The sequence below is a fragment of the Pinus tabuliformis genome, chromosome 7, assembly GCF_031772625.1.
Source record: "Pinus tabuliformis cultivar Carrire ecotype Pingquan chromosome 7, CPIR1, whole genome shotgun sequence".
In the NCBI taxonomy this organism is placed as follows: Eukaryota; Viridiplantae; Streptophyta; class Pinopsida; order Pinales; family Pinaceae; genus Pinus; species Pinus tabuliformis.
In genome coordinates, this window is record NC_142293.1 from 2,065,199,467 (window position 1) to 2,065,222,895 (window position 23,429).

Sequence of the window (23,429 nt, forward strand, 5' to 3'; positions counted from 1 at the left end):
TGATACGAAATCATTAGAAATGTGAATATTTTTAGAAAAATATATCCAAACATTGTACAGTTTGCATGTTAGGGACTAGTAATATTTGCCAAGGTTTCTAAACATTAATAAAATAAAAAATTCCTTAAAATTTTCCTTGTTATAAAATTTCTTTCAACATTCATTCTTCTGCTTCAATTGTTATCTTTAACCATTTAAGCCTTTGAACATTTTCCCATTTTATCACTTGTCATCCCTAACCAATTACAAGTTTTCATAACCCCCTATCTTGTCATTTTAAAATACTATGAAATTCACCAATCACTAGTCTATATCTTTAATAGACATGTCTCTTTGAGAAATATCTCAAATTTATGTTTTATCTTCTTCATTCCCAATATAAAGGAACTCATAGGTGTATCACTACTTAATCTAATGTCACTATACTTCCTAAGTAGTACCTTAAATTAACCTTCATCATTATGATGATCATTTAGCTACATTAGTTGATTGAAATTATTCTCTTCTTGATAAAAATTGTCCTTATTTAGACCTTATAGTGATCTTATTGGGTGCTCCATTTTTGGAAAAGCAATTTTGGAAAATTTTGAGTAGGTTTTGATCGGAAAATGGTTGTGCGGGAGATCACTGGAAAAAGTAGAATGAATGGTTGAAACAACCAAATGCCAAGAATCATAGGAAAGAGGCACACAAGATAAATGAAAATGTATTTGCGATGAAATATGAAGAGGCCTCCAAAGGAGTATAAGATCACAAGAGAAATTAAAAGGAAACTATGATCATATTTTCAGAGGCTACCAAAGAAGGATGGACACACTAGAGTTTGAGGGAATCCAAGGTGATCAAGAACAAATAAGTGAGCGAGATCACAAGAAGAAAAGCTATAAAACCCGAAGGGGAGATGGCAGAAAAAAGAAGAATATTGGGAGTCTATGACGAAATGTTTTGTTTCTTGAAGACTTCCTTGCTCTTTATGATCTCTCTCTCTAAATTCTATTATGTAACCTGAACCAATAGCGATTAATGTTCTTTATTGTGATGAAGAGCATGTCATGATGTAATGATGTAATGATCTAGCCGTTAATGGAGTTAGAAAATAAAAAACTAAGAAATATTTTCTTTATGTTGATAATTACGTGTGATATTCTTATGTTCTTATCAAATTTCTTGTGTTCTTCTTTTATCTTAGTTCATCAAGAAATTATGAAAACAATAGAATAGAGATCAAAGGCACTAGATGTAGGGCGATAACCAGGGAAAAACGCTTTCTAGGGGAAAACCCATTCAACAACTCTTCTTTAATAGTTTCACACGATAATCGAAGACTCTTGACCTATACACAAACTTCCTCCATAGCAAGTCAGCCCTTTCTTCCTTTTGTAGGCAATAACGCTTTCAACAATAACTTCAACCTAGTAGAAACAACTTGCAGCCACAACCAAACTTTGATCTAGCAGAACTTCGACCCAGTAGTAGCCCAACAAAATCTTCAACCCAACGATTAGCCCAACAAAAACATTGACCCAACAGCTAGCCCAGCAAAAACTTTGACCCAACAAAAACTTTTTCCTTCTAGCAAATAACCCAATAAATCCAAATGAGTGAGAGAGAGACAAACCTTGAAACTTTGATCTTCCTTCTTCCAATGACTTTCCTCCTTTTGCAACTTCACAATTTTTCTGCTCTTCCTTTTAGATATCGAACGTGTGAATGTGAGTGTCCTCCGAACAAATTGAACTGCTCCAATACATATGCTTTCAGTGAGATCGAATTATCCTATTTGAGGCCGACTTGATCTCCTTCAGGCTAACTTGGTGTGGAGGTGAAAAATACCTTATTTGACACAATAAATATTTTTATATGATTCAAAATCCCAAGGGTCTCTTTAAATGGACAATGACTCTAATGAATTAGTATAAATCCTATAAGTCCTCAATGGGGACTTTGACTTAAAACAAGATGACCCAAGCATGAAACCCTTGCTTTAAGAAATCATAATAATAATAAATTATTTTTATTTCTTTTTATAAATATATTTCATTATGACTCAAATACAATTTATGAAGAACAAACCTTGTTACCTTCTTCAACACTCCCTCTTAAATAGGGAACTATTCATACATACATATACAAGTACATGGAATATCTCAAAACGCATGAACCATCAATATTTTAGGAACTTACGGTACCATAGACTAGATTCCTGACTAGAGAAATATATCTAGGTGGGACTACGATGGACTAAAGCTTTCAGCCTCTCTAGGTACCATTAGGCTTACTTTCTAACTATCACCTTAGGGAACTAGGTGTGTAATGTAAGGTCTGAGCTCTATGACAAACACCTTAGAAAATGTATTCTAGGATATGTGTAGAGATCGACCTTAGCAAAGGTATTCCTCGTCATCTTCTTATAAAACATGAAAACTTTCAGTGAACATGGGTGCTAGGCTATCAGAACACAACTTTCATATGCCAAACATGTTTCCAGATAGGACATTTGCATAATTCTTTTACACAAGAAATAAATGCGCCAAAAAATAAAAAGAGGTAATCTCTTAAGCAAAGGGGATAGAAATTCCCTAACAATTTAGAAGATGAAAAAGAAGACCTCAAGGAAACTCATCCAAATTTTGAAGTATAGTCTCAACATGGAAGTTAGTTAAATGGTGGTGAAGGTGATAGGTCTGGATCAGTGGATGTTACCCAGAATGCTACTGAATCAACATATATCATATTACCATAAAAATAGAAAGTGGAATTTACCAATGGAAAAAGATTCAGGAGGCATAAAAGCATCTCATGTATCTCAAAGCTCAGACTTAGAAAAATATATCCCACTATAGACAAATGGTAATCAAATAGAAATAGTAAAAAATTCCAATCATTGTGTTTGGTGAAAGGCAGGGGGAAGAAAGGAAATAAGGGGACTTATGTACAACTATTTTATGACACCTGTGCAAAGCTTGTAACTGGATATCAAACTGGCAACCACGGATGTGTGGAGCTTTCTGCACAAGCATGTAGAATGGGTGTATTCATATTTAATAGGTTATTTTTGTAATGAATGAAGAATATTGCTTCTACTTTTGGCATTAGTAATTAGGGGATTTTGGAGGTCTAAAATGGGCCTCCTACATAAATTATAAAATATTAGTGGAAATAATAAAATAAGATTAGATTACATCATCAAATTTTAGAGGGAACTTGTAATTTCAACTTATTTCCCTATGGGTTTACTCAAATTTCGAGAGGAAACACTCGTTGGATGAAGAATTTGATTCCTCATCCAAGGAGTACCCATGTTGCATACCTTTGATGGACTTGCTACATGAAAAATGAGAAATACATGAAAAACATGATTGCAATCATGTTTTTTCATGTATTTCTCATTTTTCATGTAGAAGGGTCCATCGAAGTATGCAACATGGGTACTACTTGGATGAGGAATTAAATTTTAAATCCAATGAGTACTCTCGCCCCAAATTTGAGTAAAACCTTAGGGAGATAAGTTTAAAATATGAGTTGAAAAAGTAGTTTTATTATTTTATTATTTTTAATCTTTTTACTTTTTTGCTCAAAAAATGGTGAATCATCCCCCATGGTTGACATCATTATCTTTAATCATATTGGTTCTTATAAAGTTTATTTTGATTGTACATTTTTCTTAGAAGGCTCTTTTGTGACCTCAAAATTCCCCTGATGGCCGATAGCAACACCTTTTCCACTTTTTCTTCAAACCATTATTAAATAAATAAATTGTGGTTTAATGTTGTATTTGTATGTTAATTGAAGTTTCATGCACCTCCACACATTGGTTTGTACAGAGATGCAGGGTAATGTAAGCCTTCACACAAAATTATTCTCTTCAAACACGTGTCTTCACTTTTTTGACCTATAAGTGATCTTGCCTTATCATTTTGATGATGTTCTCAATCACTTACATGTGGATTTTCAAGTTATTATTTAATTTAAGGGTATATGCATGGATTTGGGCTACACTTTTGCTGCAAGTGAGTGCGCCTTGTGGGTAAAAAGCCTTTTTAAGCGCTTAGTCGAATAATATCTAAGCTCTCAAACAAGCTATTTGAGGGCTTAAAGATTTCTCAATTGAGCATTAAAACAAATTCTCGATCAAGATCCTATGTAACCCAAGGATAGGGGCTCAATGGAGCCATTTTTTTGCAATTCCCTACAAATACATCTTGGGAATGAAAGTGAAAAGGGTGGCTCAATTGAGCCTTAAAACATGATCGAGCTATGGGATTGATCCAGCTTTAAAGCTCAATAAAACCATTTCTTATCCACGTTAAGGGCTTGATTGAGGGTTTCTTAAACCCTTGATCAAGCTATTTGATTTTTTACAACATTTTGTAGCCTAGCAGACTTAGGGCAGAATTTGTCCTTAAGTGGCAGAGTTGATCATGTTTGATTCGTGAAAGAATCCTCTATCCAATAGCATATGAGTTTGACACTTTCAAATTCATATGGTATTTTTCATGTAATTTTTTTAAACATAATGCTTGAATTTTTTGTAGAAATTTGATATAAATTGCAACTTCTCAAGATTTCACACTGAAAAAAAAAAGATACACAATTCTACTGATCTGTGGAATGACAATCACAATTTAGAACAACATGCATAGACATGTAATAAGAAAAATCATAAATACACAGTGATTTGTAGGGGAACCCAACTAGAAGAAACCCCTCGAGCCTTTTTGCATTAATCAATTGAATAGAGAAACTATTACAACTGCTAGCTCCAACTCTAAGTTCAATGTACAAAAGAATAATTGTTCTCTATGCTCAATGAAAAACTCTGGACAACACTTAGCCATTTACTTTCCCACCAAGCCTTCTATTTCCTTGTTCAAATCCTAAGGAAAATTTAGCTCCTCAACAATAGGGAAACCCCTATTTCCTTGCGCAATTCCAAAGTATTGATCAACTGCTTTCCTGCAAAATTTTGTACACTCCACTAGTATACAAATAATTTTACATTAGCCTTAATTCCTCCACTCCAGCTGAGGAATTTGAATTCCATACATGAATGAGATATTTTGGGTTGCTTGATCAGTTAACTGATAGATCTCTGAGTTAGACTATTGTCTCACTGCACAACTGACCTTCAACTAACTCTATCAATAGTTATAGGTTAGTTAACTATATACAACTAGAAATAACTGAAATGGATTACTAAAATTTTTTAATCACACATGCATAATTGAACTCCAAGCCCTCTAACTCAAATTTACTGAGCTAACTGAGTGACAAGATCCATGTCGCACTAGTTAACTTCCTCCGAGTTAGATCTTATACTTTTGTGATCCATATGGTTGAATAATAATATCTTTTGGATTAATCACATCATTAGGATTTGGTCAACGTTTCGAATCAACTAATGTGGTTCATCCTCAGGACACAGGTGAAAAAACCAGTTGATCTTAAGGAATAAATAGCAAGGATGCATTAGGGTTAGGAAATAGTCGTTATAAAATTAGTTATAAAATTATTTAAAAAATATTTAGTTATAAATTAGTAACTTTTTTATATTATGTAACATATATAAAATAAATAATAAAATAAATAGCCACGAGGATGTATATAAATCAGATGTAAGGAATTCAAATATATTAAAAATAGAGGTCCTATATTTATATTAATTCGGAAAAAGCCATTGGTGAATAACTTACTAAATTAATTAATTAATGAAAAAAGGGAAGAAACAGGGGGTTGGAATTAAGAAGACAGCGCTGGAATCCAGCTCTTACTTAATTTCCAACCATCATCCCCATTGAGATTGATAGCATGCTTCTAAATCTCAAATGCATCTCTAAGCTTCCTGTGGTGGAAGTGATCAACCCTAGCAATGACTTTGGAATCTTCGATGCAGATATGGTGCTTAGATTTCTCCGCATGTTCAGCTAGAGTTGATGAGTGGGAATGTTCATGCCTAATGCATGATGCACACTCTCGGATTCTCTGGTTAATGGAGCAACCAATTTCCCCAGTGTAGGAAACCCCACATGAACAAGGGATCAAGTAAACCCCTTTCATGTCTCTGGGGTCTACAAGGTCCTTAACAAATCTCAAATAATTTCCAATGGTATTGAGAGGTTTGATTGAAGCTAAAACTTTATTCTTAAGGATATGGGCAATCTTGTCTGTGGTCCCTAAATGGAAGATGAACACTAAAGGAGGGATCCATCCAGGCAGTCTTAACTCTAGAGTCTTTATGGGCCCTTTGAAAGGCCTTAAGGCCTTGATTTCTGCTATACCCATTATTCTCAAATACCTCAAGAAGATGAGACTTCTCTTGCTCCAAGTGGTTCTCATCCAAAATTCTCAAAGCCCGGGTTGCAAGAGTGCTAAGAACTCCAATTTTTTGCGCAGGAAAATGATGTGAACGAGCATGAATATATTGTTCTGTGTGATTTTTTACGAAAAACTTGGTGAGAAAGGGAAGCATCATTCATCCTCGAGAGGAGGATGTTATTTGTCAGGATATTATTCTAAATTCTATTTTTCTCATACATTTTTATTACATACTTTTGTTTTATTACTCTAAAAGCTCATGGTTATTTATTTTATATATAATAAATAATATAAAATAATTTTTTTTTTTTTCTTCTGAGTAAAGACTAATTCTATTAAGTAAAATATAGTACAATCAAGAGAAACAAGAGACCGGCAGACGGAAATGATGAATCCATCAACCTCGGTCCCGGAGAAAAGATTCAATCTCAGAGCTACATCAAATAACTTGAGAGCAAAGACTGACTAAAAGACTGTTACCCCACGGGGGCAGAAACTACAACACAATGTTTTTTCCCATTCTTTTTGTTAACTTTTGTCCAGCCATCGTGGGGAGTATGAGCTAGAACAACTTGAAGACTGGAATTCTCTATCTTCGAGATCTCCTTTTCTGATTCAGAGGAGGAAGTCTCATGGGCGCGTTTCTGGGAGATTCCTGTGACATGGGTGTGCCCCTGAGTATCCGTGGGCGTATCCATCGGCTGAGGCGCCTGGTCCGGTTCTGAGTCGCTTTCCTCATCCTCCGAACTTGGGGAGCCTGAGCTCCCTGCTGGCGGCGGAGGACAGGGAGTCCAACGCTTGGGTTTGGTTTTTGCGAAGATGCCCTTTTTCGTTCTTGCTGTCAGCGATGGGCAGGAGTTCTGCAAGTGCCCTGTTAGGTGACAATGGCAGCATCGGAAGGCAGTGTTTTCGTAATCTAGAATCTGGGTCCAAACAGAGTCATTGATCTTGAGATTGATTTGCTCTGGCAGTCCCTTGCTTAAATCTAGCTCCACACATACTCTAGCATATGTATAGAGACCTTGTTGTTCCCTCCCGTAATCTCCCATTAAAAAGCAACCCAAAGTGTTGCCTATTTGCCTGTATACTTTTGTGCGCCATAGGTGTATTGGAAGATTTGGAAGTCTGATCCAGACAGGGGCTTTAGTGATGACTGCAGAAGCTGGATCAAAGTCTGGGAACCATGGAGTTAAGAAGAGGCCTGCTGAACCCATGAACCAAGGGCCTTCTTCTAAGGCCTTTTCGTAGTGCTCGGGATTATCGAACAGCACTATAAAATATCCCTTTGCACAAAAATAAACCTTGCAACGGTGAGTCCAGTTTTCATTGATCCAGTCATAAAGATCCTTTGAGCGTGGCCAGAGCCCATTGAATCTGCAGATGATGGCCCTTTCAGCGAATTTTTGGGTGTCGTCTGCAAGGTCAACGTAGGAGATCTCAACAGAGGGAACCTCCTCTAATTTGTCAACCAAGAAAGGCTTGGGTTTGGGAGGTTCAGGGGATGTGGGAATCTCAGAGCGGACTGCAGCTTTGTAGGAGTATGGAGGAGCAGAAGAGGATTGACCTGCAGCTCCACCTCTCAAGCGAAGGGAAAACACTAAAGAGCTATTGTTTTTTATGCTGTAAAAAGAGAGAGGAAGAGGATCATCGAGCTGTTTACCTTGGAAGATAAGTCTCTGTAGGGCTGAGGGTATCCCAAGTCTGTTCTCCAGATTTGCTTTGAGGTTCTGCACCAGATCTGTAAGGTTTACCCATTGCAGAATGGTCTTGCCAAAGATCTGGGCGATTTGAACCTGAAAGGATGCAGGGGAATTTTCAAAAGATTTCTGGAGCAGAATGGGGCCAGAATCTTTTGAGTCTCCCATCTCTTGACGCAAAGGAGGCATCAGGGGAGAAGAAATCTTCTGCTCAAGGTCTCTTTTGCTCCGACTCGGACCCGCTGCGAAGGGAAGGGCGACATATCTGTGGAGAGGCCACTGAGCAGTGGAGGGGCCAGATCTGCCATGGCTATGCGCGTCTGTGCTCAACGCATGGAAATTCGTCTCTTCCTTCGGCTCCACCTCCGCTTGGAGCTTCAACTCAGGTTCGCTCCTCCGGTAGACCCTAAAACGAGCCTCCCTTTCAGCATCATATCCGCGCAGCGGCCAAGTGGCGGCCGAGAACAAGGAGGCGACGGCGGTGGCAGCTTTGCAGCTAGGGTGCGGCTCCGGCTTCGAATCTCTGCTCAATGCCTACTTCTCAAATGATGAGGAATGCTTCGGCCTGTTGATCTGGGTTCGGTCTTCTCCTTCAACGGCAGAGAGCCGAGGCCAAGCGGTGGCCGAAGGCGCTGAGGCGGCGGCATCTTCTGTAGGGTTCATCTTCGAGCCGGCCATCTGCACTACCTTTGTTATAACCCCTTTTCGCAACTCATATAAAACATTACTAATTTATAACTAAATCTTTTTTTATTAATTTTAAAACTAATTTAATAATGACTAAATCTTAAAGACTATTTCTAGACCCGGATGCATCCTTGTTATTTATTCCTTAAGATCGACTGATTTTTTCACCTTTTTCATGAGGATGAACCACACTAATTGGTTCGAAACGTCGACCAAATCCTCATGATTTGATTAATCCAAAAGACATTATTGTTCCTCCAACTTGTCATGCTAATGTGGAAATTTGATTTACTTAATTTGACTAAGGCTAAAGTCAAATTGATCCTTTCTTGCTACAATTTCTAACAATTTGCTGGACAGTTTCAACAAAGGATGAATAAAAATTTATAACATAAATTATATACAACAATTTTTTTTTTCAAAAAATATCACTGCCTTCGCTTAGGAATCATCTTCAAAAGGGTATTCTTTGTTTTTCAATTTATTTAAACAATAGATTAAAATCCTAAGCGATCATGTGTTTGCAAAATGCGATTAAAGTATTACTTCGCCAACTTGGAAAAGTAATAAAAAAATATAATTTTTCATAAGGAAAAAAATTAATATGAAAAACTTAGTTCTTTCCGCATAGATCATGCTTGCACATCTTAAAATGTGTGTGTATGTTTGTGTAGCATAACTTAGTCTAAAATGTGTAATTTTTAACACACACACACACATATACCTTAAGATGTATGTGTGTGTTCGTGTAGCATAACTTGTCTAAAATGTGTAATTTTTAATATATATATATATATAAGTGACAGATTATACGACACTAATTGTTTTTGCAAAAAATAACATTATGACTTGTTGTAGTGGCTGCAACACCCTCCAAACTTTTGGCCTACATCCAATTTTGGAGCCTTCCTTGGTTTTTCCTTGATGATTTCAAACATTCGGGCTCATCCCGCGAGCTCATGTGGAGTCTTTACACCCTCTTTTCTTGACCATTCATCGGTCATCTTTTAACATGTTGGTTGCAATGTCATGCTTGCAGTCTTGTTCTAGCTATTTTCAAGGTTTGACTTCATGTGTACAAGTTGTGTCACTATATAAGCATCTGTCGCACTCACACACGAATTTGTATGAAATTTAGTGCAAGTGTCGTCACAGTCGTTTAACGATCTATCTCAAGTGTCGCACTTGTCACTTGCACCCGTTAGTTAGTCACACTGAGCATGTTGTCTGGTTGGTTTGACGTGTCTTGTTGTTGAGTCATGTTGAGTGTGTGTTCGCAAGGTCATGTATACACGAGTTCACTCACTCACACACTTAACCATTTTTCCAAAGATCTATTGACCGGAGCACCCTCCATCTGTCAGACCTCCACTGAGCTGCGCTGCGTAGTCTCAGCCCTCGGTGACCAAGCACTATTGCCCAAAAAAGCACAAAGATTGAGGTTGCCTCCCAACCAATCTACATTGTGCAATCATGGAATCAACCTTGATGAATTTCACCCAGAACAATGCAAAATTTTCCCAAGAAACTATCTCGATATGCGCTTCCTACAAGCCTATTCATCAAGCCTCCCACTGGTCAACCAGAGAATTTGACTGGGCAGTGACCCTGAGCTTCACTCATCCCAAAAATTGCAAAAAATTTGTCAGCCTACCTACGTGCATTAAATGAAGAAATAGCACAAAAAAGAGGGACAGACACTTGTTTCTGGTCACTGCACTGGCTCTAGAAATGGCGCAGTTTTGTCAAGAAATCCCCCTTCCAGCCGGCCTGCCACTCCTCCTGAAAATTACATAGTTTTCTTGGACTGTCCACCAGCTACCTGACACCCCGCTCAGCCCAGAAACTGCACAGACATGTCCTGCGTGACTGCCTCCCAGATCTGTGCAGTTTTGGCTAGCAAGCTCATGCAACCCACTCTCAGCCGCCTCTAAAAATCTACGCAGTTTTCACTACCAGTGCCTCCTGCTACCAACATTGCCTTCCCCGAAAAAATTGCACAGTTCTTCCTCCCAACTAAGCCAGATCCTGCAGATGTTGCTGCTTTCCCAGACTGCTCAACCTAGCCTCTCAGTGACCTCTGTGAAATTTTTCCTTATAGTTCTTGGAGCCTTGCATCGCAGCCTAAAATATGTTATGCGTATTTTTAGAATCCTTTTCCGCTCTCCTGGTCACCTCCACTCGAAAGCGAAAGATGATGCATCATGGTAGACTAGGGGATTTCTGGATTTGATGTCATCTCATCATGAGTGATTGCAAATACAGGTACACGGATGAGACATGGCGCGACGACTAATGGGATGAACAAGGCGCCCATGCTAGGAGACTTGTTTACAAACGGATCAACACATGAAGCATGCCAAGTACTAGTGAAGGGGATACATGCACATGCAACATCAAGTGAATTCCAAGACCATCGAAGACTCTTCACACCTTTTCATGCGGAGGTGAAGCTATGATACACCAAGAGCACACTCATCATTCAACAACACTACAGCTCAACATGGGCACCACCCTCAGCATGAACATACCAGCACTATCATGTCGATTCATGTCATGAGTCGTCTCGGCCACATCACTACTATGGGACATACTGTTGTAATCAATGTAATGTAACGTGGAAGTCCAAGAGACCTACATACAAAGTTGAAGAGTCACATCAGTTGAAGAGTCATGTAAGTCAAACAGTCACGAGGGAAGTCGAAGAGTCACAAGGGTCAAGTTCACCCTTGGCTATATATGCCCCTCATTTGTACATGCAAAAGACTTTTTCACGTTGGCTCCTCCCACATAGCCTTGAGAGTCTGTAGTCTTTTCTTTGAGGAGCGAGCAGTGGCTCCAAAGCCCTGCTATCAGGGTTAGGGATGTATGGTGTATGGATGTGTCTTGGAACTTTCGCTTAATTCAGAGGCCGGTTAATAGGCCAGCACGTTTTCACACGTGTATTGTATTCAATTATAAGACTATTATTTGGGCGCTTGTAATGCATGTTACTTTAACCTGTACTAATATAGTTGAATTATTTCGGTTGTTTTAGTGCGTATTCTGTTGGAAATGTGTTGTATCAGTTATTAACGTTGTCTTGCCCGATTGGACTACTCCATCGGACACTCGACAGATTCATCCTTGTAAACTTGTTATAACGGCTATCGCACTCGTGTGGACTATTCCGCTGGGTGTTGTATGTGCTATCTCTTCACTTTGTGTTCGTGATTGTCGCATTCGTGTGGAATACTCCACCAGAAGCTGCGCATGTCCTGATGTGTTGTGCGTCTCTAAATAAATTGGGACTATTCCCTTTCAACTTGAGACTCACTCTCACCCTCTCCCTATGCAGTGAAAGAACTTAGACACAAGTTACACTAAGCACTCACCAGGCACACAAACCTCATTGTTTGAAGACTAAGTATACCACTCTCATGTGCTGATAAGCAAGACCTAAGGCATATCTTTAAGATAATGGAAACCAAGTCATCATACTAGATGGGACTCCTACATGAAACAATGTGAGGTCTAGTTGGGACTTCATACCATCGAGATCCCCTGAATGTTGGTGGGTCCAGCACCATCAACATTTTTGGTGCTAGAAGGAGGGCCGCTAGTTGTTTATGGCTGAATGTCCTCTCACCCCCACTCATCAGTCATCTGGTCAATGTATTAACTCACACTCCCTCTCACCTACGCTAAACTCTGAAGTTTTTTACTCCTCACCTCCTAGACGTGAACACAAAATTTCGTATCAAGACCTACGCTCTATTCGTCCCATCCCCCATCAGTTTGCCAAAGCAGTCAGACTGATCCCAAGAATACAAGACCTTCCATATGCATCAAAAAAGCCAAATACCACTCCCAGAGGATTTGTTGGCTCATCAGTGGAAGAAGCAATTCTTTCCACTCTTGAAGGTCTGGCATAAGCGATTGAGAACGTAGAGGAACCTCCAGTCTTTCGACAAGGAGAACAGGACACTCTAATGATCTTGGGCTTAGGCTCAGGTATAGGAGACAAAGGGGAAGGCAGCGAAGGAAGTGGAGACAAAGACAAACCAACAGACACAGAGGTGGAACCATCAGATTTTGAAGAAGAGGAGAAAGATGAAGAAGAAGAAGACATGGCTAACCAAAACCTAGAATGGATTACTCAGGGACCACTGGCTCTCTCGGGTGCCTTGTATAGGATGCCAAATTGTTCAGAGAGGATGTTGACAAAGTATGACCCTGACAGAACCGTGAAGGTAGAAGACCACTTAGACAAATTCTACCTACAACTGCATACACTTGAGGTATGGTACGACGATGTTGCACGTAGATTATTTCCGTGTACCATGGATGGCTGAGCAACGGTTTGGTATCACAACCTTCCTGTCAACTCCATCCAAAATTGGGGTATGTTCAAATGGATGTTTTTGGAAAAATTATTGATGACAAGATCCCTGCCATGTTGCTCAAAGAGTTGAGTAGTCTCAAGATGGAGTCAAAAGAGAAAGTGAAAGACTTCAATCAGAGGTTTTTATGCATCTTGAGACAAAAAAACATCATGAATCCATCACTATCAACTATTACACGTCTTCGCTGTGAACCAGTATTGTGCAGTTCATCAAGTGGGTTACAAAACCAATGTTACTTGAAAATTGGGAAGAGGTGATTGTTGTGGAAAAGGACCTACACGTGATTGGAGTCATCAAGGATGAAAAACTAGAAAAAGACTCCAAATATGCGAGAAGGAAGCCCCAGGCTGCTGCGAGTAATGGGAAAGACAAGGAAGAAAGTGACATTTAAACCCTTACTTGTCTTGTCAAGAACTTGACAACAAAGGTATCTGAGCTAAAGCAACGAATGATTGAGACATCTTCTAGCAGCTGACCTCCCAGACAACAGAAGAGGAGCATGTCATCAAGCAGCGACAGCTTCCCATCCAAAACCGCGCAAAGCTCTAGCTCAATGTTCCAGATGGAAATGTGCACGAACTCCAAGTTTTTCTCATTCCATGAGGACTGCCACCTGGAAGGAACTTGCCTGGAATGGAAACAAGTTGTGGATTCGGTGTGCAACAGTTTGAGAAATGTGGTAAACAATGTGTAGTGTAGTGTCAACTGGAAGACAAAGATGATGAAGAAGATGTTGCATATGATGAGGCACCAGGTACTGGGCAAGTGATCAACATGTATCAATGCTCGCATGCAACACAAAAAATGAACACTGAGAAGCAACCCCCAAAACAAAATCGTCGATACAATCTCAGCATTCAAGGGGACCCCCCTGCTATTGGGGAGATGCAAGAAAAGCTTGAATTGTTGAGGAAGGTTGAACCACCAACCATCCCAAAGTAGAAAGCACAAAGCAAGCTCGGGAAGATAGCTACAAACAAGAGTATGTCCATGAGCAGTAAACTTTAGAACACTCCGCTAGATAGTACAAACACAAGTCTAACCTTGGACACCTCAGTGAGTTTACCCACTCCTGACTACAATATTGTGGAAGATATGAAGAAAACTCGTGCAAAAATATCTTTGTTCGAGTTAGCTAAGCTCAAGGGTCAGTGAGATGTTCTACTGCATGCATTGGGGAAAACATCAGCAGGCAACATAGCCTCTACTAGCAAGGGAGCAAGCGCATCTCCTGGTTCACTCACAATTGTGTTAAACACACTCTGGATGGAAGAAGAAAACTCAGTTTTCCCTCCAGTCTTGCTCTCATTTGAATCTATTTGGTTGACTCTGGCACATCAGCTAACGTCATGCCACTCTCCATTGCCCAGTGAATCAATTCGCAATGGAGCAAGACATCTGCGTAGATCATCCAACTAGATCGAACATGCGTACCAGCCATTGGTGAACTTCATGATGTGATCATCTTATTATCTCATGATGCCGAGTTCACCAATGCATCAACATTGTCATTGTGGATATATCGGAAACATATGGCTTATTTCTTAGCAGATAATGGTCCAGCAAGTTGAATGGATACTTTGCCACAGACTACTCACACTTATGGCTTCTGTACCAAGGAAAAAGAAATTAGATCCGGGTGTTATCCGAGAGATACATGAAACATAATGTCACTCCCATCAATGGTGAGAGTGAACTATTGTCTTTCGCGTAGCTCATGTTCAGAAATTACCTCTTGGAAACACAATTGGGGTGTTATCACACACAACTAGCTCCAACCCCACTAGACACACAGTTTGGCCTCCTTCCTTACCCAACTGATGGGAATGAAACATGTATAGTACATTGTAACACTAGTAGCATTAGCAGTAGTAGTACTAGCGCATCGAGCAATCCATGTACAGATGAATTGTGAACCATTTATTTTGATGGATCAAAGACACATGATGGCTCTAGAGCTGGGTGTGTCTTGATAGACCCAAAGCACAAGAAACACTTGATCTCAAGCCACTTGGAATTCGAGTGCACGAATAGAACTGTTGAATATGAAGCACTCCTATTGGGTTTGCACAAAGTTATTAGCCTCAATGTTGCTACACTCAAAGTGATAGGTGATTCAGAAATCATGGTACGGTAGATACGTAACAACATACATTGTTTTTCACCTCATCTCAAAATTTATCAACAAGAGGTATGGCAACTGATCTCTAACTTCCAAGATTTCAATATCATTGTTGTGCCAAGAATGCGTAATGCAGTTGTCGATGTCTTGGCTAACTCAACTGCTAGGATGACACCGCTTAGGGATAGGTTTATTGTTGAAATTTTGTATAAGCCTTCTATCCGTGATAACATAACTAATCTATGTGTATTTTACGATGATCAACAAATGCTATACTTCATGGCCAATGATGATGTCTTCAAGGATGCAACGATTGACGAAGATAAGCACGATCAGTCTCTGCAAACCATAGCTAAAGACAAGAAATGCAACCTCATACCCAAGGGTGTGGTATCTCTCAAAATGTTCTATGACTTGCAGAACTACTTTCAAGGGCCAAGGAACACAAAAACCCACAGTTCAACAATGACGCATGAACATATCAACTTGGGAACGAAACAAGATCTGAAGTTTTCCAATCTTAGTACGTGTTGCACACCACAGGAGCGGCAAGCATTTGTCCACTTGTTCAAACAGTAACAATACATGTTTGTGTGGACATACGATGATCTAAAAACATACGACACACGAATAATCCAACATGTGATTTTGATCAAAGAAGGGGCCAAGCCATTTCAGCAAAAGCTGAGAAAAGTACATCTGTCACTTCAACCCCTCATACAAAAAGAATTGACTAAGCTATTGGATGCAGGGATCATTTACAGAGTTCGTCATTCTACATGGGTTTCTAAGTTAGTTCATGTACGTAAGAAGTCAGGGGATATCCGCTTATGTGTTGATTTTTGAAACTTGAATCGTGCCTCGGACAGAGACAACTATCCCATGCCGTCGATGAAACATATTTTACAGACAATATCTAGAGCGGAAATGGTTTGCTTGCTCGATGGATTTTCGGGATAAAACCAGGTTCTAGTAGCAGAACCTAATAGACTAAAAAATACCTTCTATACCAAGTGTTGTACATTCTCCTATCGGAGAATGCCATTTGGGCTTGTGAACATAGGCGCAACTTTTCAGCGCACCATGGACATCATGGACTTATCAAATAGAGCATAGTGATGTACCTTGATGACGTGATTGTCTTTTCCAGAAAATGGTCAGACCACATATGCCATTTGAAGAAGATATTCGAGTGATGCCGAAAATACAGGATATGTTTGAATCCCAAGAAAAGCGTATTTGCAGTGTCTGAGGGGAACCTCCTTGGGTACATCATTGCTAGAAGTGGGATCAAGGTTGATCCAAATCGAGTTTGGATGATCACACATATTCCTCACCCAGCTAATAAGAAATTCATGCAGTCCTTCTTGGGAAAGATAAACTTCCTCCAGAAGTTCATCTCAGATTATGCACAGATAGTGAAACCTATGCAAGACATGATCAAGAAGGATGCAGTCTACAGTTGGGGTAACAATGAAAATAATACATTCACTCATATCAAGCAGGCTATAGCAGATGTGCCTTCACTTTACACCCCAGACTTTAATAAGGATTTCTTGATATACGCCTTTGCCTCCGACAATTCACTTGCTACAGTACTCACTTAGAAGGATGACCTGAACGAAAAACGTCCCATCTCCTTCATGAGTGCAAGCATGCAGGGACCCGAACTCAACTACCCCTCTGTCAAAAAACAATAATATGCAATATACATGGTGGTGAAACACTTCAGACCCTACTTGTTGAAGAACCATTGCACAGTCTTTGTGCCACACCCAATAGTCTATTCTCTTCTTGTACATCAAGAGTTGGGTGAAAGACATGCAAACTGGATAACAAGAATGAAAGAGTATGATCTTGACATCAAGCCAATTCACATTGTCAAGGGTCATGGCCTCCACAGACTTGCAGCCAAAGTAATCTATGCAAAGCAGGAAGAAGAAGAGCTCATTGGTTGGGAGCAAGAAATCGAGATGTACGATGTAGAGCAAGCACCACCCACTTCATACGGAAACTCTTGGTATGAAGATGTGTGCCAGTACCTTGAGCATGGCACCATATCATCTCATTTCTCCATGAGACAGAAGAGGGCACTTCACCTCAAAGATTTACCTTATCAGTTGGTGCACAAAGTTTTGTATAGAAAGCACAGTGACGGAGGGACATGATTCAGAGAAGGTCTTGCATTATTTGCATGGAAAATGAGTCAGGGGCCACTTTGTGGGAAATACCATTGTGCATAAAGTCATACGAGCAGGTTTATATTGGACAACATTATTCAAGGATGCACATGCCTATGCCTACAAGTGCCTGGTCTGTCAGTGATGTGCCAACAGAACATGAAGGTCAGTAGACCCGTTGCACCTTGTTGACTAAACCATTTCAACGGTGGGGCCTGGACATCATTGGGGAAATATTCCCATATTCATTGAAATAACACCACTACATCCTGACAGCTACATATTATTTCACGCTGTGGACATAAGTAGTTCCGCTTAAGCAAGTGAATGACCAGGAAGTCATCAACTTCCTCCAACAAAACATCATCTCGTGATTTGGCGTTCAGGTATCACTTGTTTTTGAAAATGCAACTTACTTTTTGTCTTTAAAGCTTTATGATTTTGCATTGAAATATGGTATCGTTCTTAAACACTCAGCTAACTACTGCCCGCAGGGAAATGGTCTCCCTAAATCTACAAATAAAAACCTTATCTGCATTATCAAGAAGACCATTTACTCTGAGTAGCGTAACTGGCACTTTTCTTTGATGAATGCTTTATGGGCTAACCATGTAACACCCAAACCCTCTCTAAGAACTTCGCCATGCTTCCTGGTTTATGGGAAAGAAGCCAACATTCTGCCAAACATCTACTTGCCTGTGCTCCAATTGTCCCAAGAATCCCAAGGCAAGCATTGTCTGCTAGTTTAGCGTAGGATGGATACACTTCACAAGTTGTAGGAAGAAAGGATGAAAGCAAAAGAAAAATTCACACTCCACCAAAATTGTATCAAGAGATGGTTCGACAAGAAGTCTGCATGGAATACTAGCTTCGATGTGGGTGACTTAGCCTTGAAATGGGATAAGCCCCATGAAGACAAAGGAAAACATATGAAGTTCTAATCCCTATGGATTGGTCCATACACTGTCTAGGAAAATATTGGCCCACACACGTACCCTCTGCAATCACTTGACGAGAGGATTGAAAACCTTCCTGTCAACGACCAAGACTTAAAGCACTACTTTCAGTAAGTCGGGTTCGTGCCATGCACCATGTACATAGTCTGTTTACTGCTTCTTGTATTTTTGATTTGCTTTGCTATTTTTTCTTTGCTTTGTTTTGTTTGCCTAATATCATGCTATTTTATGTTTTGTCAATAAGTGCTACCCTCTACTGAGTTCTGACTTTTGAATGAGTGGCTAAGATCCAAAGAGTCTTGTGACACTGCAGCACTTGTTCAGCCCTGTGTATGTCTTCTCTATGCTTGGTTATAACATTTGGCTGATGAACTCTCGACGAAAAATATGAGCCGTATGTAAGGGGATCTTTGGTCCAACCATGAACCTGTGTCCACACTGGGAAACCGCATTCCTATACTTAGTCTTCTTCTCTGTGTGTTCAAGTTCATCCAACTAGTAGAAACAGAGAAGGCGAAAATATAAACGAGAAAACCTAAATTAGAGGTCTTACATGCTTCTCTGAAGGAACAACCTCTTCTGCTCTCAATAAGTCGGGATCCCTCTTCCGACCCAAAAATAAATAAGTGCCTATGGACAGTCCTATTCTAAAAAATACAAAGGCGAAAGAAGAGAAAGGATTCTTGCACAAAGAGTTGAAGCATGCAACTCCACCAGGGTAGTGACCAGGCTCGCTGGAAGTGGAGCAATACATGTGTTCTTGTGTGAATCCATCGAGGTATTGTCCAGGCCTGCTGGTAGCGGAGCAACACCAAAGATGAAAACTTATACTGTGATAATTTTAAACTCACAAGCCAAACTACCCTTCCCAATTTCAAAACACTATGATCAGGTTGAAACTTGTTGTGTGTTCAACTGAGTTGGAAAAAGGTGAACCATGTTTGTCCATGGGGTGAGTGGGGAAACCGAATTAACCCACACAACAATTCAATACTCCCTGATAGACCAAGGCCCTGTGTTGTCAATGGAACGAAATAGAGAATATGGTATTCAACCAGTGTGTCGCCAAGTGTTGTAGCAGTGGCAACACCCTCCAATTTTTTGGCCTACATCCAATTTTGGAGCCTTCCTTGGTTTTTCCTTGATGATTGCAAACACTTGGTCTCATCCCATGAGTTCATGTCGAATCTTTAAACCCTCTTTTCTTGACCGTTCACCGGTCATCTTTTAGCATGTTGGTTGCATGTCATGCTTGCAATCTTGTTCTAGCTATGTTCAAGGTCTGTCTTCGTGTGTACAAGTTGTGTTCGCTATGTAAGCATTTGTCGCACTCACACAAGAAGTTATATACAATGTCATGCAAGTGTTGTCACAATCATTCAACGATCTATCTCAATTGTCTCACTTGTCGTTCACACCCATTAGTCAGTCACACTGAGCATGTTGTCTGGTTTGTTTGAGGTGTCTTATCCTTGAGTCATGTTGAGTGTGTGTTCGCAAGGTCATGTAGACATGAGTTCAATTGCTCACACACTTCACCATTTTTCCGAAGATCTATCGATCGGACCACCCTCCATTAGCCAGACCTGCACAATCTCAACCCACAGTGACCAAGCGTTGTTGCCCAGAATTGCGCAGAGCTTGAGGCTACCTCCCAAGAAATCTGCACTGCACAATCATGGAATCGACATGGCTGACTGTCACCCAGAAAAATGCAGAAGTTGCCCAAGAAGCTATATCAATCTGCGCTTCTCGCAAGCCTATCCATCAAGCCTCTTGTTGGTCAACTGGAGAATTTGACTTGGAAGTGACCCCGGGCTTCACTCCCAGAAATTGTGCAGAAGTTATCATCCTGCCCACCTGCACTAACTGAAGAAATTGTGCAGAAAATAGGGATAGGCACCCGTTGCCTGTCACTGCACTGTCTCTGGAAATTGTATAGTTTTGTCAGGGAGTCCCCATGTCGGCCGGCCTGCCACTCCTCCTGAAAATTTCATAGTTTTCTTGGACTATCCACTAGCTTCCCGACACCCCGCTCAGCTCGAAAACTATGCAGACATGTCTTGCATGACTGCCTCCCAGATTTGCATAGTTTTGGCCAGCAAGCTTCCCGCATCCTGCTCCTAGCCTCCTCTAAAAATCTGTGTAGTTTTGACTGCAAGTGCCTCCTGTTATTCGCACTGCCTTCGTCGAAAAAATTGCGTAGTTCTGCCTCCCAGCTGAGCTAGATTTTGCAGATGTCACTCCTTTCCCAGATTGCTCAACCCAACCTCTCAATGACCTCTGCACAGTTTTCCCGACAGTGTCCCGAAGCCTCACATCCCGGCATGATATATGCTCTTCGTAGTTTCAAAAGCCTTGTCCTCTCTCCTGGTCACCTCCACTCGAAAGCGAAAGATGATGCATCATGGTAGACTAGGGGATTTCTGGATTTGATGTCATCTCATCATGAGTGATTGCAGATACAAGTACATGGATGAGACATGGCCCGACGATGAATGGGATGAACAAGGAGCGCATGCTAGGAGACTTGTTCGCGAATGGATGAACACATGAAGCATGCCAAGTACCAGCGAAGGGGATACATGCACATGCAACATCAAGCGAACTCCAAGACCATCAAAGGATCCGCACACCTTTTCATGCAGAGGTGAAGCTATGATACACTAAGAGCACACTCATCATTCAGCAGCACTGCAACTCGACATGGACACCACCATCAACATGAACAAACCAGTATTGTCATGTCGAGTTATGTCATGAGTCGTCTCAGCCACATCACTATTGTGGGTCATATTGTTGTTATCAATGTAATGTAGCATGGAAGTCCAAGAGACCCACATACGAAGTTGAAGATTCATGTCAGTTGAAGAGTCATGTAAGTCAAACATTCATGAGGAAATTCGAAGAGTCACAAGGGTCAAGTTCACCCTTGGCTAAATATACCCCTCATTTGTACTTGCAAAAGACTTTTTCAACTTGGCTCCTCCCACATAGCCTTGAGAGTCTGTAGTCTTTTCTTTGAGGAGTGAGCAATGGCTCCAACGCCCCACTATTGGGGTTAGTGATGTAGTACGAATGTGTCTTGGAACTTTCGCTTAATTCAGAAGTCTGTTAACATGCTAGCACATTTTCACACATGTATTGTATTCGTTTGTAACATTATTCTTTGGACGCTTGTAATGCATGTTTCTTTAACCTGTACTAAGATAGTTGAACTATTTTGGTTGTTTTAGTGCATATGCTATTGGAAATGTGTTGTATCAGTTGCTAACGTTGTCTCACCTGAGTGGACTACTCTGTCGAACACTTGACAGGTTCATCCTTATAAACTTTTTATGACAACCGTCGCACTTGTGTGGACTATTCCGTTGGGTGTTGTACGTGCTATCTATTCACTCTGTGTTTGTGACTGTTGCATTCATGTGGACAACTCCGCCGGAAGATGCACATGTCTTGTTGTGTTGTGTGTTTGTAATTGAGTTGGGACTATTCCCTTTCAACTTGAGACTCACTCTTACCCTCTCCCTCTTAGTGAAAGAACTTAGACACGAGTTACACTAAGCACTCTCCAGGCACACGAACCTTGTTGTTTAAAGACTAAGTATACCACTCTCATGTCTTGACAAGCAAGAGCTAAGGCATATGTTTAAGATAATTGCAACAATGCCATCATACTGGATGGGACTGCTATAGTAAATGGTGTGACGTCTAGTTGGGGCTTCATATCGGGGAGATCCCCTGAATGTTGGCGGGTCCAGCACCGTCAACAGGACAACAACATAATTCTTCACAAATTGTATTTCTACCCCGAATCAAAATTCACAACATATATGAATTTTGAGGGCTTCAATTCTAAAATTTTTGAAATTTTAAAGCTACATTTGTCCCAAAAGAGTAACCCATCTTCATGCATTCCCCCAAAGTAGTTTCTTTCTTCTTATCATGCATCAATTGCAAGACTGATATGATTGAATGTTGTTGAGCATATATAGAATGTAATTTTGTTCCTTGTTTTTCAAATTGAATAAAATACGATTTTTCCTTCAAAAAAAAATATCTTATACTTGACGTCTAGAATCATTTGTGCTTATTTTTTCCCATATTTATGGTGATAGGCATATTTATTTTGAAAAAGAGCTTCCAAAATTTTAATTTAATTGTCAATGATTATTTGGTGGAGGGTTTGGATTTCACTTTATGGAATATTCTAGAATATTCTTAAAATGTCATATGATCCTGTGTCATATGAATGTGAGTGATGGTTTTTTGGCATGTGGCATAGTAAGGGTATTAGCTGATGGTATTGTAAGAAAGCCTATTTAAAGTGGAATGAATCTCAATGGTAAAGGGGAGATTGTAACAAAGTTTGTTTAAAGTAGAATGAATCTCCATGATAAATTGTAAGAAATCTTGTTTAAAGTGGAATGAATCTCCATGGTAAAGGGGAGATTGTAACAAAGTCGGTTTAAAGTAGAATGAATCTCCATGATAAATTGTAAGAAATCTTGTTTATATGGAATGAATTTCCATGCTAAAGGGAGATTGTAACAAAGTCGGTTTAAAGTGGAATGAATCTCCATGACAAAGGGAAGATATATGGATATCTATTGAAGTATCTCAAGCTAGTTGCCCATCATTTATTCCCCTAAAATTTTTGGCTCGCTATAAATTAAGATTATATCTAACATTATTCCTTTCAATAATCATCTCCCTGATCTAAGGCACCAAATCACCATCAATTTCTTTCTATTTTTGAGAATCTAAGCAACATAAGAACCCTATAAAGAAGAAAGAAGGGAAGAAATAAGAAAGAAAAAACCTAATAAGAAGGAAAGCCTAAAGTAAATGAATATTTGCATCTTATTAATAATTTTGTTACATATTTTTTAAATGTTTATATACTTAATATATATTAATTATTTTTATTATTGAATTATATATTTAATGTATATTTATTATTATTATTATTATTATAAAATTATAATTGAGTTGATTTTTAATTATTATTTTTGTGAATATAAAATTTATTTATAATTAATAATAATTTAAAATAAAATTATAATTTAGTTAATTTTTAATTATTA

The 23,429-nt window shown here is 39.6% G+C and overlaps 1 pseudogene; it reads left to right on the top strand.

Annotated features, from left to right (window-relative positions):
• Nucleotides 1-13,475, top strand: part of LOC149256800 (putative CCR4-associated factor 1 homolog 6) — a 49,246-nt pseudogene extending 35,771 nt beyond the window's left edge.
• Nucleotides 13,476-23,429: the final 9,954 nt, after the last annotated feature.